Consider the following 14,521-nt stretch of genomic DNA (forward strand, 5'->3'; position numbering starts at 1 on the left):
ATCCCAGGGTCCGGGGAGTGAGCCTGAGTTGGGCTTAAGATTCTCTCTCTGGGGTAGCCGGGTGGCTCGGTTGGTTAAGTGTCCGACTCTTGATCTTGGATCAGCTTGTGATCTCACAGTTGTTGATCAAGGCCCCACATCAGCTCTGAGCACTGACAGCTCAGCCTGCTTGGGATTCTCTCTCTCCCTCTCTCTTTGCCCATCCTGCTCACTTTCTGTCTCTCTCAAAATAAATAAATAAACTTAAAAAAATTTTTTTCTCTCTCTCTCCCCTTTCTGCCCCTGTCCCTGGCTCACACGCATTCTCTCTCAAAACAAACAAACAAACAAAAATAAATAAAGGTGAAATTGAAAATCATTAAAAAAAAAAGAAAGAAAGAAAATAATTGTGAAATGAACCACAGGCCCAGGATGCACCTCACTTTGCTGATGTAGATGAAGACTCTGATATTTTGAGGACTGTACTTTTATTAAAAACCATATATATTAAGTCTAGAAACTGTAGCCTATTTAATAAAGTTTTGATAAGCTTTGATAAAATATTTGGCAAAATCACAATGGTACAGCAATAGGGACTCACTAGGGTTCTCAGAAGAAGCAGTTGCAGGCGCCTGAGTGGCTCAGTTGGTTAAGCATCTGACTTCGGCTCAGGTCACGGTGTCACAGTTTGCGAGTTCGAGTCCCACGTTGGGCTCTGTGCTGACAGCCTGGAGCCCGCTTCCGATTCTGTGTCTCCCTCTCTTTCTACCCCTTTCTGTTTCTCTCTCTCTCAAAAATAAACATTAAAAAAAAGAAAAGAAGAAGAAGCAGGTCTGTGTTTTCGGACTGTGATTTCGTGTTTTGAGGCATAAAGAAAACAGCGCTGGAAAAGCAGGACCGTGATTTCTAGCAGGGCCACCTGGCAGGTGGAACCATCAAAGCAGACCAGGTGTTCTGTTACGGCCTCTGTATCTCTGATTTGTGTGACATTCCCTGGGTCAGTGACAGTCACTATGGGATGGCTCTGTCTTCTTCAGGTTTTACTACTTCAGGAGGTTCATGGTGAATATATTTGTTCATTGTTAGTAAAAGACAGTATCTTTAACTCTTAAATGTTTGTGGGCTGGAAGCGGACACCTAACACGGATCTACAGGCTTTCACAACTGTCCCCTTTTGTTGCCATAATGGTCATCTGTGACTGAGGGCCTGACATCCTGGACCCTATGTTGCCTGCATGCCTGACACTTTTAGGGACCTTCAGGCTTGGCCCGGACACCTGGAATGCATCAATAATGTTCTAGTCTAAGAAGTCTTGTCACAGTAAGCTACACCCAAAAGGGGAAATTCCACGTGTACATTAGAGACAGGAAGTCCAGTATTTTTTAGCTTAGCACTTAAACCTCAGATTTATTTGCCTCTGAATGTCCCCGGCCATTTCCCCACATTTACTACCCTCAGCTAAAGCCCTGAACTTTGGGTCCACTTGGGCCTCTATCTTTGATCTAAGAAATTCCACCTTCTCTCAACCCCCCACCCCCTGCTCTCTCCCTTCATTGTTTTCCTCACTCCACCTCAGGCAGAATAGTTTTCTTTCTGAGCGTTTGACTTGCAGAACAAAAAGGCCCTATTGTTTGGTCCTTAATTTATCCTGAGGTTCAGGCTGAGCTTCCCAAGCTGGCACTTCACTTATCCTCTGCTTTTCTTTTCTTTTTTTTTTTTTTTTTAATTGTAATGATTTTTTTTTTTTTCAACGTTTATTTATTTTTGGGACAGAGAGAGACAGAGCATGAACGGGGGAGGGGCAGAGAGAGAGGGAGACACAGAATCGGAAACAGGCTCCAGACTCTGAGCCATCAGCCCAGAGCCCGATGCGGGGCTCGAACTCACGGACCGCGAGATCGTGACCTGGCTGAAGTCGGACGCTTAACCGACTGCGCCACCCAGGCGCCCCTATCCTCTGCTTTTCTAAATCACTGTCTTTCCTGCTTGTTACTCTTCTCTCTGTCCTGAATAACTGGATCCATCCCATCTGGCATCAGTGACGGGGTCTACTTTGACCATTCTCCTGGTTTTTATATCCATTTAATCACAAATAAAAAATGCACTTAAAATGTATAAGTTGGCTCGTGCTCATAGCAGAAATGAGTTCACTCTGTACATAGAGGGTAGGTGAGAATTTGCTTTACCAGATTTAACCCCCTGAAGTGGTGAAATCGTTACGGAACCAGGCTGGAACACTGGAGGTAAAACCAAGCGGCACTCGGAGATCTTGGTGGATTGGAGATTTATTTTACACCGATGGGCTCAGAGGAGACTGATTCTCCAAAGGTGTGAGCGCCGAATGCAAGTGGGGAGGGTAATTTACAGTTGTCAGCTTTCATATCTGTGGGGGTTTTCGAGTGCATAGCGAACAAAGGAAGAAGAACCCAGAGGAGGGGTCTCTAAGCTAGAAACCAGAGTCTGTTTCAGCCCCATTGGCCATCTTTGGTGTACTTTATTTACTTCTCCAACATTCCCCCCCTCTGATGCCTTAAAAAAAAAAAACTTTTAGTAGGCATCACCTTTCAGTTTTACAGGTTGATACTCTCGGAGGGCTAAGATATGTGCAGTAGTTTGGCAAGCAACAGTGTTTTCAGTAAAACGTACCACAGCATTCAGTATACAAGGGCCGATGGATACAAGTAAAATTATGGAGAGGAGGGGCCCCGCCAGGGCAGGAAGCCAGGATGCCCAATCTGTGAGATCCCATCCTTTCCATTGATTGATACTTTCCTGTTGTCTACATTGAATTCTTTCCTTGAGTTCCTTAATCTTAGTTGTAACTATTCTTGACTGGTTTACGAAATAGCAACATTCCTCCGCCCCAGAAAGATGCAAGACCCTCCTTTTTCTAAAGTGAGGAGGTTGAGGGCTCAACTATGTTGGAGGGTCACTGCCGCCAGAGAGTTTATTTGGTTTTGTAAGGTTACCAGAGAATCTGCCACCCGTTCCATGTCTTCATTTAGCTCTTGAGATAGTCTACGGTATAGTCCTACAGATGAGCCTATGCCCCCTATTCCGGTTCCTATTCCTGTCGCAATTCCTGCTCCTATCATACAAGGTAGCAGGATTGCCTGTTTAGTCCGGGACTTGGGGCTAAAGTTTGTTAGGAGCTGATCTTCAGTGTAAACAGATATCTCTGGGGTTTGGAAGACAGAATAACATATCTGAGTCCAGTTGGCCTCTAAGCATCGGTAGGCTGAATTAGAACACAGATAGAACACCCCAGGGGTTGAACACAGGGTTGCATTCCTCTTTAAGGTTATATTTCTTCTGCATAGAGTGGTAGCATTCATACCTTCAGGGATGTACAGATTAGATTGTCAGCATTAGTGAGAGGGACCCCAGTGGCCAGGGGTCCGATTAAGACAGAGGTGTTGGTTTTGAGATTTTCAGGAGCTTCCCAGGACAAAGGGATAGGAATGGCTAAGTAAGCCCTACTGCTGAGGGGCAAGCACATCCAGCAGGTTTGGGTGTGATTATCTATTTTATGGAGGACTTGTAGTGTAGTGTTGGCCCAAGGCTGGAGTGGGGAATTGCTAAGCATCTGATTGAAGGCTGAAAGGTTCAACCTTGGTAGGCTGCCGGGGGCGGTTGCCTTTATGGCTTGTATTACCCTATCCTGGGTATCCTTTATAGCTTTTTGAAGGGCCTGTCTTGCACCCCTCCCCATCCAAGATCCCCCATTGAGGAAGGTAAGTGTAGCAAGCTCGCCTCCCTCTCTGGAGGCCCTTGTTGTGACATGGGGTCCTGACATTTTAGGTTATCTCTATGGTCCAATTCTTAGCCCTTGGGGCACCGAGGGACTGACAGAGTGGGTGTTTTTCCCTTGTAGCAATCTTTGTGGAGGGAAGTGAAGGCGCTGAATGCCCTTGACCCCCTTATTGTCATATAACAATCCTGGGGGCAAAGTGGGTAAGCAGCCATTGTGAGGGTGAGAGAGGTTATCATAATATATAGGCAATACTTAATAATCCTCCTGTCCAGAGGAGGTATGTGAGACCCAGCATGCATCTTTTGTCCCATGTCTAGCTTGTTGGTGCAGTCTCTGTCAGCCCAACAGTAAGAAGTAAAATCAGGGCTATGGCACGAGTAAGGGGCAAGGGCTGGCAGAGTTGCATCCAAACCCCTAGGCTAGGTTCACGCGTTGATTCCTCAGGCTTCTGCCGTGCGCAGGTCAGCCAGCTTCCAGGGTGTGGCTAGAGCAGGGCTGGAGGTCTCAGGGGCCAGTTTCCCTTTTGAGGGTCAGTTTAAGCAGGTTGACTAGATCTGGATCACTTTGCCAGATTATGGGTGCTTCTGAGTTGGCCTTCTTAACTCTGGAGTGATGGACCCATGGGGGTGATACCTGAAACTTTAAGGGCTGTAGGAGTTGTTAGAATAACAGTATGCGGCCCAGTCCACCATGGTCTAAGAGGTTCCCTCTTCCAATCTTTGACCCACACAGAGTCTCCTGGCTGAAAGGGGTGAACGGGGGTCCCTAAGGAAATTGGGGTCCTCTCTGTGGTGTATCTTTGTAACTTGTTTAGGACTGCCCCCAAGGTCTGGAGCTGTTCTCTTATTCCTTTTTCTCCAATCTGGTGTAGGTCTCCTGGGAGTTTTCCTGAACATGGTGGGGGGCGGGGGGGGGGGGCGCCTATATAATAACTCAAAAGGGGAGAATCCTAGTGCTCCAGGCATGCATCGGGCACACAGGAGGGCCAGCAGTAGTAAATCTGGACACGGGAGATTAGTCTCTTGGTGGAACTTAGCCAGGGTTTCCTTGAGGGTGCGATTCATCCCCTCTACGTTCCCTGAGCTCTGGGGTCGGTAAGCAGTGTGCAGTTTCCAGGTAATGTCGAGGGACTTTGTCAGGGTTTGTATAATGTCTGCCACAAGTGCAGGTCCGTTATCACTGTGTATGGTTAAGGGTGGACCAAACTGAGGCACAATCTCCCGTAGAAGGGCTTTGGCCACCTCGCGACTTCATTCCATTCTGGTGGAGAATGTTTCGACCCATCCCGAATGTGTGCAGATTATTACAAGAAGGTACCTCAACCCTTTATTTGGTTGTATGTTGGTAAATTCCACCTCCAAGTCTTCAAAAGGGGTGGCTCCCATCCTTTGCCTGCCAGGCGGGGGCCGTGGGGCAGACCAAGCATTGTTTTTGGCACACATTACACATTGTTCACCGACAGCTCGGCATAATGCTGGCAGCTGGCTGATACAGTAGTTCTTTTTGAGGAGGGCCTCTAGTGCAGTTTTCCCTAGGTGCGTGAGTTGGTGATACTCCTTCACTAGTGTTTTCCCATAGACAACGGGACAAAGATGTGCCTATTTGGCATGACCCACCATCCCTCTTTGCTTAGTGTGCCCCCTTCTGTCGAGGCCCAACTTCTTTCTTTGTTTGTGTACAGGGGTGGGGAGGACTCCCTCTGGGGCGCAAGAGTCATAATATAGGTAGGAGCTTTGCCTGGGTCACCACAGGTGGCCACTCTGGCTGTTTTGTCGGCCAGGCGATTTCCTTGAGTTACGGGGTCATCTCCTTTCTGATGTCCCTTACAGTGTAGGATAGCCACCTTGTCTGGCAGCCATACAGCCTCAAGAAGCTCTAGTATTTCTTCCTTGGTTTTGATAGTTTTCCCTGCAGCAGTAAGGAGGCCTCTTTCTTTATAGATGGCCCCGTGTACATGCACAGTAGCGAAGGCATACCAGGAATCAGAGTAGATGTTAACTTGTTTACCTTTGCTAAGGATGAGGGCTCGGGTTAAGGCATACAGTTCAGCCCATTGTGCTGACCATCCTTCCGGCAAGGCCTTGGCTTCCAGAACTTCGGTGGTTGTGGTTACCGCATAGCCTGCTCTTTGGCTGCCCTCTTGTAAATAGATGCTCCCATCGCTAAACAGGGTGATCTCCGGGCTTGTTATACCTGGTCTTGGAGGTCTGGGAGGCTGGCATAGACTTCATCCACTGCTTCGGAAGAGTCATGGTTGGGTCCTCCCTCCTCCGTGGGAAGGAAGGTGGCCGGGTTTAGTGTTCTTACTGTTTCGAGAGTGACCCTTGGGTTTTCATAGAGAACGCCTTGGTATTGTGTCAGCCGAGCATTGGAAAAGAAATGATATCCTTGGGTGCTCACATGACCACATGTGGGACCTTAACATTAGGTGTTTGTCCCAGCGTGAGTTTGTCTGCCTCCTTGATGAGCAGGACTGTGGCTGCCAGCGCTCTGAGGCCCAGTGGCCATTCTGCAGCCACAGGATCAAGTGTTTTTGACAGGTAGGCCACTGGCCATTGCCAAGGCCCCATACTCTGAGTGAGCACTCCAAAGGCTATTTTGTCCTTTTCTGTACCAAGAGGTTAAAGGGCCTTTCTGTGTCAGGCAAATCCAGGGCTGGGGCTCATCCCAGAGCCAACTTTATTTCTGTGAAAGCGGCCCTTGCCTCCTCAGTCCCTGCGAGGGGCTCCCGGTCTGGCCCTCTCAACAGTCATAGAGGGGCCTCGCTATGGCTGAGAATCCAGGAATCCAAATGCGACAGAACCCTGTGGCCCCTAAAAATTCATGCAAGCCTCGTTTTGTTTGGGGCTGTGGCAGTGTGGTGATAACTTTCTTCCTTTCCGGTCCTAGTTCTCTTTTTCCTTTTGTGAGGAAGAAGCCTAAGTATCGGACCTGCTGCTGACTAATCTGTGCCTTCTTCCAAGAGGTCCCATACCCCGAATAGGACAGGAGCTGCAGGAGGGGAAGGCCTTGGTACCTTTCTTACAGTCTTCTTGGGTGTCGCTGGCAAGGAGGAGGGCGTTTACATATTGGAGGAGGACACACCCTGTGGTTTCCCTCGGAAAGTCGGCGAGGTCTGCAGCTACTTTTTCCCCAAAAAGAGTGGGCGAGTTCTTGAAACCTTGGGGAAGTCGTATGGTCAGCTGCATCTGGTGCCCTGTAACGGGCTCAGTCCATTCAAAGGCAAACAATGGTTGACTTTGAGGAGCCAGGCGGAGGCAGAAGAAAGCATCCTTTAGGTCGAGGCATATAAACCATCTGGCTGACCCCAGAATTTGGCTGAGGAGAGTATATGGGTTCAGAACCACTGGGTGTAAGGAAACAGTCACATTGTTAATGGCCCTCAAATCCTGTACTGGTCGGTATCCTCCTCCTGGCTTCTTGGCTGGCAAGAATGGGGTATTCCAAGCCGATTGGCAATCAGTTAGGATACCTGCTTCTCTGAGCTTGGTCAGGTGCTCTTGTATACCCATTCTAGCCTCGAGTGGAAGGGGGTATTGCCTTTGTCTCTGAGGTTGGGCTCCAGGAATCAGGTCAACAATGATGGGGGCCCGACTCCAAGCTAGTCCAGGTGGGTTATCTTTAGCCCATACAGAGGGGAATGTAAGCCTGAATTCTGAGGGGCTACAGGGTAAGGCCTGCGTGCAGAAGAGTCTCCATGCTTCTTCCCTTGGCAGGGTAATCGCCAAGACCAGGGTTTTCTTCTGCCTTGGGTTTAATTGGAGGCTAGTGTGTCCAGTGGGTTCAAAAGTTATCTGGGCCCCAAGTTTGGAGAGCAGATCCCGGCCCAGGAGAGGAATTGGGCAGTCGGGTAAGTAGAGGAATTCATGCCGGACCTTGTGACCCCCAAGTTCACATTGTTGAGCTCGACAAAAGGGCTGCTGCATCGCCCGTGTCCCAGTAGCCCCAAGTATGGTTGCCGTCTTTTGGCTTAAGGGCGCCACTGGGGAAGTAACAACGCAGTATTCAGCCCCAGTGTCAACCATGAAAGTTATTGTTCGGCCCCTACCTTCATTTCGATCGTGGGCTCATGGGGGCCAAGAGAGAAAAAGCCCGGTCCCCCTCAGTCCGATTCTACCCCAGCCAGACCAACAAGGTTCTCGCCTCGAGGTTCTTCCCGACATGGCTGGGTTTTGAGGGCCCCTTCCAATTTGGACATTCAGTCTTCAGTGTCCCTTCTCTTTGCAGTATGCACATTGGTCCCTTGCTAAGGGGGCTCTGGCCTTCTCCCCTTTGGGTGGTTGGGGTCTTCCCATCTTTGCAGCGTCTGTTTCTTTTAGTGCTGTGAGAAGGGTGGCCTTCTTTTTTAGTCTTCTCTCTGCTTCTCTTTTGGCTGCAACTTCTCAGTTCATGAAAACTTTATTGGCGACCTCTATCAGCTGAGTGATATTCATCCCAACAAAGCCCTCCAACTTCTGGAGTTTTCTTCTGATGTCTTGGGCAGCCTGTGCCACAAAAGAGGTATTTACCATCTGTTGACTTTCTGGTGCCTCGGGGTCAAACGGTATATACACGGTATGCTTCACATAATCTTTCATAGTAGTCTTCGGGAGACTCCCCAGGGTGCTGCATGACTGATGATATTTTAGTCTTGTTCATGGGCTTTCTGGCTCCAGCTAAGGCTCCCCAGAGGAGGGCTTCCTGGTATCATCAGATGTGGGCCTGTCCTTCTTCTGTGGTGAAATCCCTTGTTGGGCATTCTTCAGGTGTGGCAGCTTGAGCCCAGACAGCAGGGTCATTAATCCCTGGAGGTGCATGATCATCTAGGTACTGTCGTGTTTCTCTTATCCTTCTTCTTTCTTCTGTATTAAGCAGAGTACAGAGTAACTGTTGACAGTCTTCCCAAGTCGGTCAGTGGGTCTGGAAGAGGGACTCCATCAAGTTGACCATTGCTTGTGGCTTTTCAGAGTACGATGGAGTGTTGTGTTTCCAGTTGAGGAGGTCGGTTGTGGAGAAAGGTTGATTAATACATCATGGAACGGCTGGGCTGGACTATTCCATCCTCATTCTGTCTTTCAGTCTCTCATGTCTCCCTTACAGGCATTTGGAGAGCGTTAGGTCTGGGTCTGGGGTACAGTCTGGCTGCTGGCCCTTGTGGGGGAGGGTTCTCCGGGTCCGAGAGGGACGGGGAGATGGGTGGTGCTACTGCTGTGGTGACTGTGGTGGTTGTGACGGTGACTGCGGTGGCAGTGACTTCGGTGGCAGTGGCGTGGTGACTGTGGCCCTGGTGGAGAGACAGATGGGGGAGGAGTTTCAGGCTCGGGGGGGCGGGGAGCTTGGCGCGTCATAAGGAGGTGGAAAGACAATATTTTCCTCCGTGTCTCCTTCCTCTCCTTTAAATATTAGAGGAGCGGTGGGTCGCTTCTTTGGCTCCCTGGGTGAGCCTCCAGGTAAAGTGGCTAAAACCTTTGCCTGGCTCTGTTTGCTAACGATGAATCACACCCAAGGCGGGGGATTTCGGGCAATTTCAAGCCAGGAGTCGATGTATGGAAATTGATCAGGGTGGCCTGGGTTCCCAGTGACTATTAGCCAAACCTGCTGCATTATTTGAGCATCCAGTGTCCCTTCAGGGGGGCCATCCTACATTGAATATGGGCCATTCTAGTTCACAAAAGGTCCTTAACTTCCTGGGTGTCATTTTCACCCCATAATCGCCTGAAAATCCCTTTTTAAAATTTTTGAGCATGACCTCTAAAATCGTAGGCTTACTCTGTTTTGTTCCCATTATTAATTTCTTTCTCGTATTCGGTGTCGCAAAGACAAAGGGAGGGTATCCCCTCGGATGAGAGGACCAATCAGATACTTCTCTCTGGTCGCATTCCTGAGGGAAACTTTAGGTGAGGTTTGGCTGTAGCGGACTCAGCTTTGTGACTTGCAATCGGAATCTGAGCCAATACCGCCCTGGACCTTATACGCTCACCACGCACAGGAGAGCACATTTAGACTCCGTAGACTCTTGGGGACCTTAAGGGTGCCTGTCCGTGGAGCCACAAACTCGAACTCGACTGGCAAGCCTGGCTGAGCCACACATTCACACACACACACACACACACACACACACACACACACCAGAGTCTATTACATTCCTTCCTGCAAAAATTCTCTACCTGTGAGACCTGTTAAGACTTCCAAGGATTGATCAGGTCCCCCTTCCACCCTTTTGGGTGGGCCTGACTTCTTTGGGGCCCCGGCCTTACCGGTTCCAATGTCGGGTCCAGGTCCTCATCTACCAGGTCTGAGTCCGGTGGGAACAACGGAGTGGGGCCAGCCCGAGGCAACCGAGAAGGAGACTGCCGAAATTCAGGCAGGGCGCACCTTCTCCCTTGCGATCCCTCACTCCATCACCGCCTCGCTGTTTTCCCAAACAGGTGGCAACAATGAACCAGCACGGTTGGGTTTCCCGGTCAGGGAACCAAGTATGTTACGGAACCAGACTGGAACGCTGGCGGAAAACCCAAGCAGCACTGGGAGATCTTGGTGGATTGGAGATTTATTTAACACTGGTGGGCTCAGAGGAGACTGTTTCTCCACAGGTCTGAGCCTGGAATGCAAGTGGGGAGGGTAATTTATAGCCGACAGCCTCCATTTCTGTGGGGGTTTTTGCGTGCACAGCAAACAAAAGAAGAAGAACCCGGAGGAGGGGTCTCTAAGCTAGAGACCAGAGTCTGTGTTAGTCCTGTTGGCCATTTTGGCATACTTTATTTACTTCTCCAACAACATCAGTCAGGGAGCCTCCTTTACAGCAGGTCATGTGGGATCCTTAAGTCAGCCACACATGTGGTCTACCTCTGAGCCACTGGGCTGTTCAACTTGCTACTGCTGTTGGAAAACCCTAGTAATTAAGTGATTGAGTCACAAGAATGTACCTGCAGTGGGGGACTCTGCTTCAGGCGGGGTATGAAGCTGGGTGATTGTGGCTTCAGGATATGAAGCCCAGCTGCCTGGGGTTGAATCCCAGCCTGGCCGTGTACTAGGTAAGTTACTGCATCCGTCTGTGCCTCCCTGCCCTCTGTGAAATGTGCCACATGACTATGTTGACCTACAGGGTGGCTATGGGGATTAAATGCATTAATATACACAGAGAGCTCGGGCGGGGGCCTGGCACAGAACGGGCATGTGTTGACGTTATCTCGTCCAGGGCCATCCTATCTTCTACAGAGATCCTGAACTGTCAGGATCACACATCTTGTCAGTTGTGGATCCTGGACCAAGAAGTCCGATCAGCTGTGTAGCAGTTGTCAAAGTTCCTGGCCTTAGGACCCTTTATGGTCTTAAAAAGTATTGACATCAAAAAGCTTCTACATTCCTGGGGTATGTCTCTTGATATGTTTTATACTATTGATATAAATTGAAACAAAAATTTTAGATATCACTACTGTCAACCAAAATGCCACTTTTAATGAAAAGTAATTATTTTCCAAAACAAAAACAGCAGAATGGCATTGCTTTGCAGTTTTGCAAATCTGTTTAACATTTGGCTTAAGGGACAGCACTGGATTCCCCTCTCTGCTCCTGCATTCTGTCCGTACAGTGTGTTTATTTTAGTTGAATTAAAAAAGCCCAGCCTTGTCACTCCAGACAGGATTCTTGGGCATGGAGAAGTTATGATCATAGCACCTTCTTCACCCAGGGTTTGCTGGGTGTTGAATGAGTGATGTGAAAGAAGAGTGGAAGGTCCTAGTGGAAGGAGTGGAAGGGAATGGAATGCTGTGTGGCAAGAACTAGGGCCAGTGTTGTGGTGGATGTGGGGACAGGCCTGAGAGTATCAACAAAGTGAGACTCGGGGAGAGAGGCCAGAAGTGACTGCAGACAGGCCCTATGGCACAGGACTTAGAAACCAGCACTGTGAGCTCAAAGGAAGCAACCGCGGAGGAGCCGGAAGGAAGAGCGATGCTCCCTCCACAGCAGATTGCACTACTGCTCCTGTGAGATAAACCCACTTGTATTCAGCAGTGGTACGTGAAGTTCCATTGGTAATTCTTATAATGTGGGGATTGAGCTATAGAAAGGCAAAGGAGAAGATAAAACTATGTACTGTTCGGATTAAGCATAAATCCACTTGCAAGCAATTGCAAAAGCTAAAGTTGGGGGGAAAAATCTCGAAACACGTTCTTGCAGAACTCTTGTATAATTAGCTTCTTTCTTCAGCCTCCCCACCCGTTCTAAAGAAAGGCGATTTTATTTCCTTCTGAGTCTGGTCACACGTTGCCACTCTGAATTTCCATCTCCAGTTTGGCACAGTACCGTGCTTGCAGCTGAGTGAGGAACAACTCTGAGCCATCCAAGAGGGTCCACAGAACTGGGTGTTAAATGTTCTCCAGATTTGCCGGCCTCGGTGGGTGGCTGCTCTCTGCCATCGGAAGTCAGAAATGGTTTCTCCAGGGGCCAACCCATTTACTTTTATAAATTCTATCCATGTCCCCCCGCTCTGGATTTATCAGAAGAGATGAGCGTTCAGATCGTTGGGGGATGTTTGGGAATCCTTTTTTCTTGGGCTTGCTGGAAAGACTGCTTTGGCAGATGGGCTGTAAAGATCTTTAATTCAGAATGCAGAATGACCTCTTCATGGTAAAGGACCCTTTCTTTATTGGGGGCGTTCCCGTGTTTTTCCTTTCCACAGCCTGTCACGTCTCCGGCTTCTCACCCGCCTTGAGGTGACTAAGCAGGTTGGGTCTCCTTTGTGGCCCCCTGTTTCTAACGTACTGCTGGCCAGAACGTGCTGAGTCTTGCCCAGGCAAGGGTGGGGGGTTTGAATGAAAGGCCGTGGTCCCCTGGCATTTCAGAGGCCACCCCACCAAGCGTGTGTCTTTAATCCTAGGCTCTGTCAACAAGGTTGGCAGCAATCCTCACGTTAAACCCTAACCCTACAATTTAAGACGTGTGCTCCTACCTCCCTGCCTCCAGGTGGTGGTCTTCGGAAAGCATCCAAGAGCCTATTGGTTTTCAGCTCAAACTGAATTAAAGTGACAACTATGACCAGGCTTCTAGAGTCTTCATCTCTTGTCCTAATAATCACAAAATCTTACCGGAAAGGCTAAACATTCAAGATGCTCTTCCCAGAGACAAATCTTTCTCTGTAACGTCTAAACAGGACATGAATATTATCATGTAGGGTTCTTGAAGCCATTTTTAATGGAGCAGCTTTCTACCTGTGGAGTTACACCATTGGAGCGAGAGATGGTAGCTACCAAATGAGCTTTCTATTTTTTGTGTCTGTCTCTTTTTTCTTACACAATTTCTGTCTTTTTTCTCCTCTTCACTCCCGCCTACCCACTTTGCTCCTACCTTTTTTATAATCCCTTTACACATGCTGAATTTTTACTATTTATTTATAATTTACATCCTGCTTATTTATGCAAACTATGTGAGGTTACTTACAATATTATAACACAGGAGTCAGGAGAGTGAAGAGAAAAAAACTAGAGAGGGAGAGAGCGCTGTAGCAGGAATCTGAGATGTTTAGCACAGTTGAGCGCTAAAGTTGGATGTAAGCCTTCTTCTAGAGGGAAAAACAGCACGATGTGTCAGGTTATGGAGTTCCTTTTAAAACCAGATGGACACGTGGGTTTTTCTTATGTGTGTCATATTTCCGTGCCAGGCAATTCCCTGTTTCTCCAAGACGAGGCTCTACTTATCGCTGCTGTCACCCCCTCCCCATCCCACAAGCACCTTGAGCTCTGCACAAAACCCATAGGAAGATGACTGGCAGACCCACGGCTTCCAGCTGGTGGGAAGAAGCTGAACCCTTTGCTTTCTTCCTGAAAGTTGACTTTATTAGAGTTGGTCCAAAGGCGACAGAGGCCACTTGGGGCTGGCCTCTGAGTCAGGACTTAGCCCAGACTTTTATCCTGGAGACCTGAGCATGACCAGATGGACCTCTGGTGGGCAAAATCAAAGGGGATGTCCTCCGAGTAACTTCCTCAGCCCAGGAAGGCGAAACCTACCTTTCAGCCGGGACTGGGAATCTGTTTCTTTTTTTTTTTTTTTTTTTTTTAAATTTTTTTTCAACATTTATTTATTTTTGGGACAGAGAGAGACAGAGCATGAACGGGGGAGGGGCAGAGAGAGAGGGAGACACAGAATTGGAAACAGGCTCCAGGCTCTGAGCCATCAGCCCAGAGCCTGACGCGGGGCTCGAACTCACAGACCGCGAGATCGTGACCTGGCTGAAGTCGGACGCTTAACCAACTGTGCCACCCAGGCGCCCCTGGGAATCTGTTTCTTGAGAGAGCCTGGGTTAGGGGTCATGTCTGAGTTGCCTCAAAATCCCAAGTGCTGGCAAGTGCAAAGGTGTTCGAGTACTCCTTAGGAATGAGAAAATGCATTCTGTTCCTCTATCACCAGTGCCAATAGATACGGGACTTTTGGAAGAGACTGGTCAGGGCTAAATGCTTAAATCAAAAGCAGTAAATAGGAGCTGTGCTGTCTGATACACTAGCCACTAGCCACATGTAGCCACTGAGACTTGAAATGTGGCCAAGTCCAAACTGAGATGTGGTCAAAATGCAAAATATACACCACATTGCAAACACTGTGGGAAAAAAATTGAAGTATCTCAATAGTGATATTGTAATGTAAGATAGCTCAACCTGTAATAATGATTACACGTTGAAATGACAATGTATTGAATTTATTGGGTTAAATGAACTATATTATTAAAACTGATTTGACTTCTTTCTTCCCGCTTTTTAATGGAGCCACTTGAAAATTTAAAATTAAATATGTGGCTCACGTGGTATTTATATTGG

General features: G+C 48.4%; 1 protein-coding gene across 1 annotated transcript in view; it reads left to right on the forward strand.

The window, feature by feature from the left end:
- KIF5C (kinesin family member 5C) overlaps positions 1–14,521 on the forward strand; it is a 166,228-nt gene that overhangs the window by 147,666 nt on the left and 4,041 nt on the right. The gene's annotated exons all lie outside the window — the stretch shown is intronic.

This window comes from Leopardus geoffroyi, chromosome C1, assembly GCF_018350155.1.
Source record: "Leopardus geoffroyi isolate Oge1 chromosome C1, O.geoffroyi_Oge1_pat1.0, whole genome shotgun sequence".
NCBI classification, from domain to species: domain Eukaryota; kingdom Metazoa; phylum Chordata; class Mammalia; order Carnivora; family Felidae; genus Leopardus; species Leopardus geoffroyi.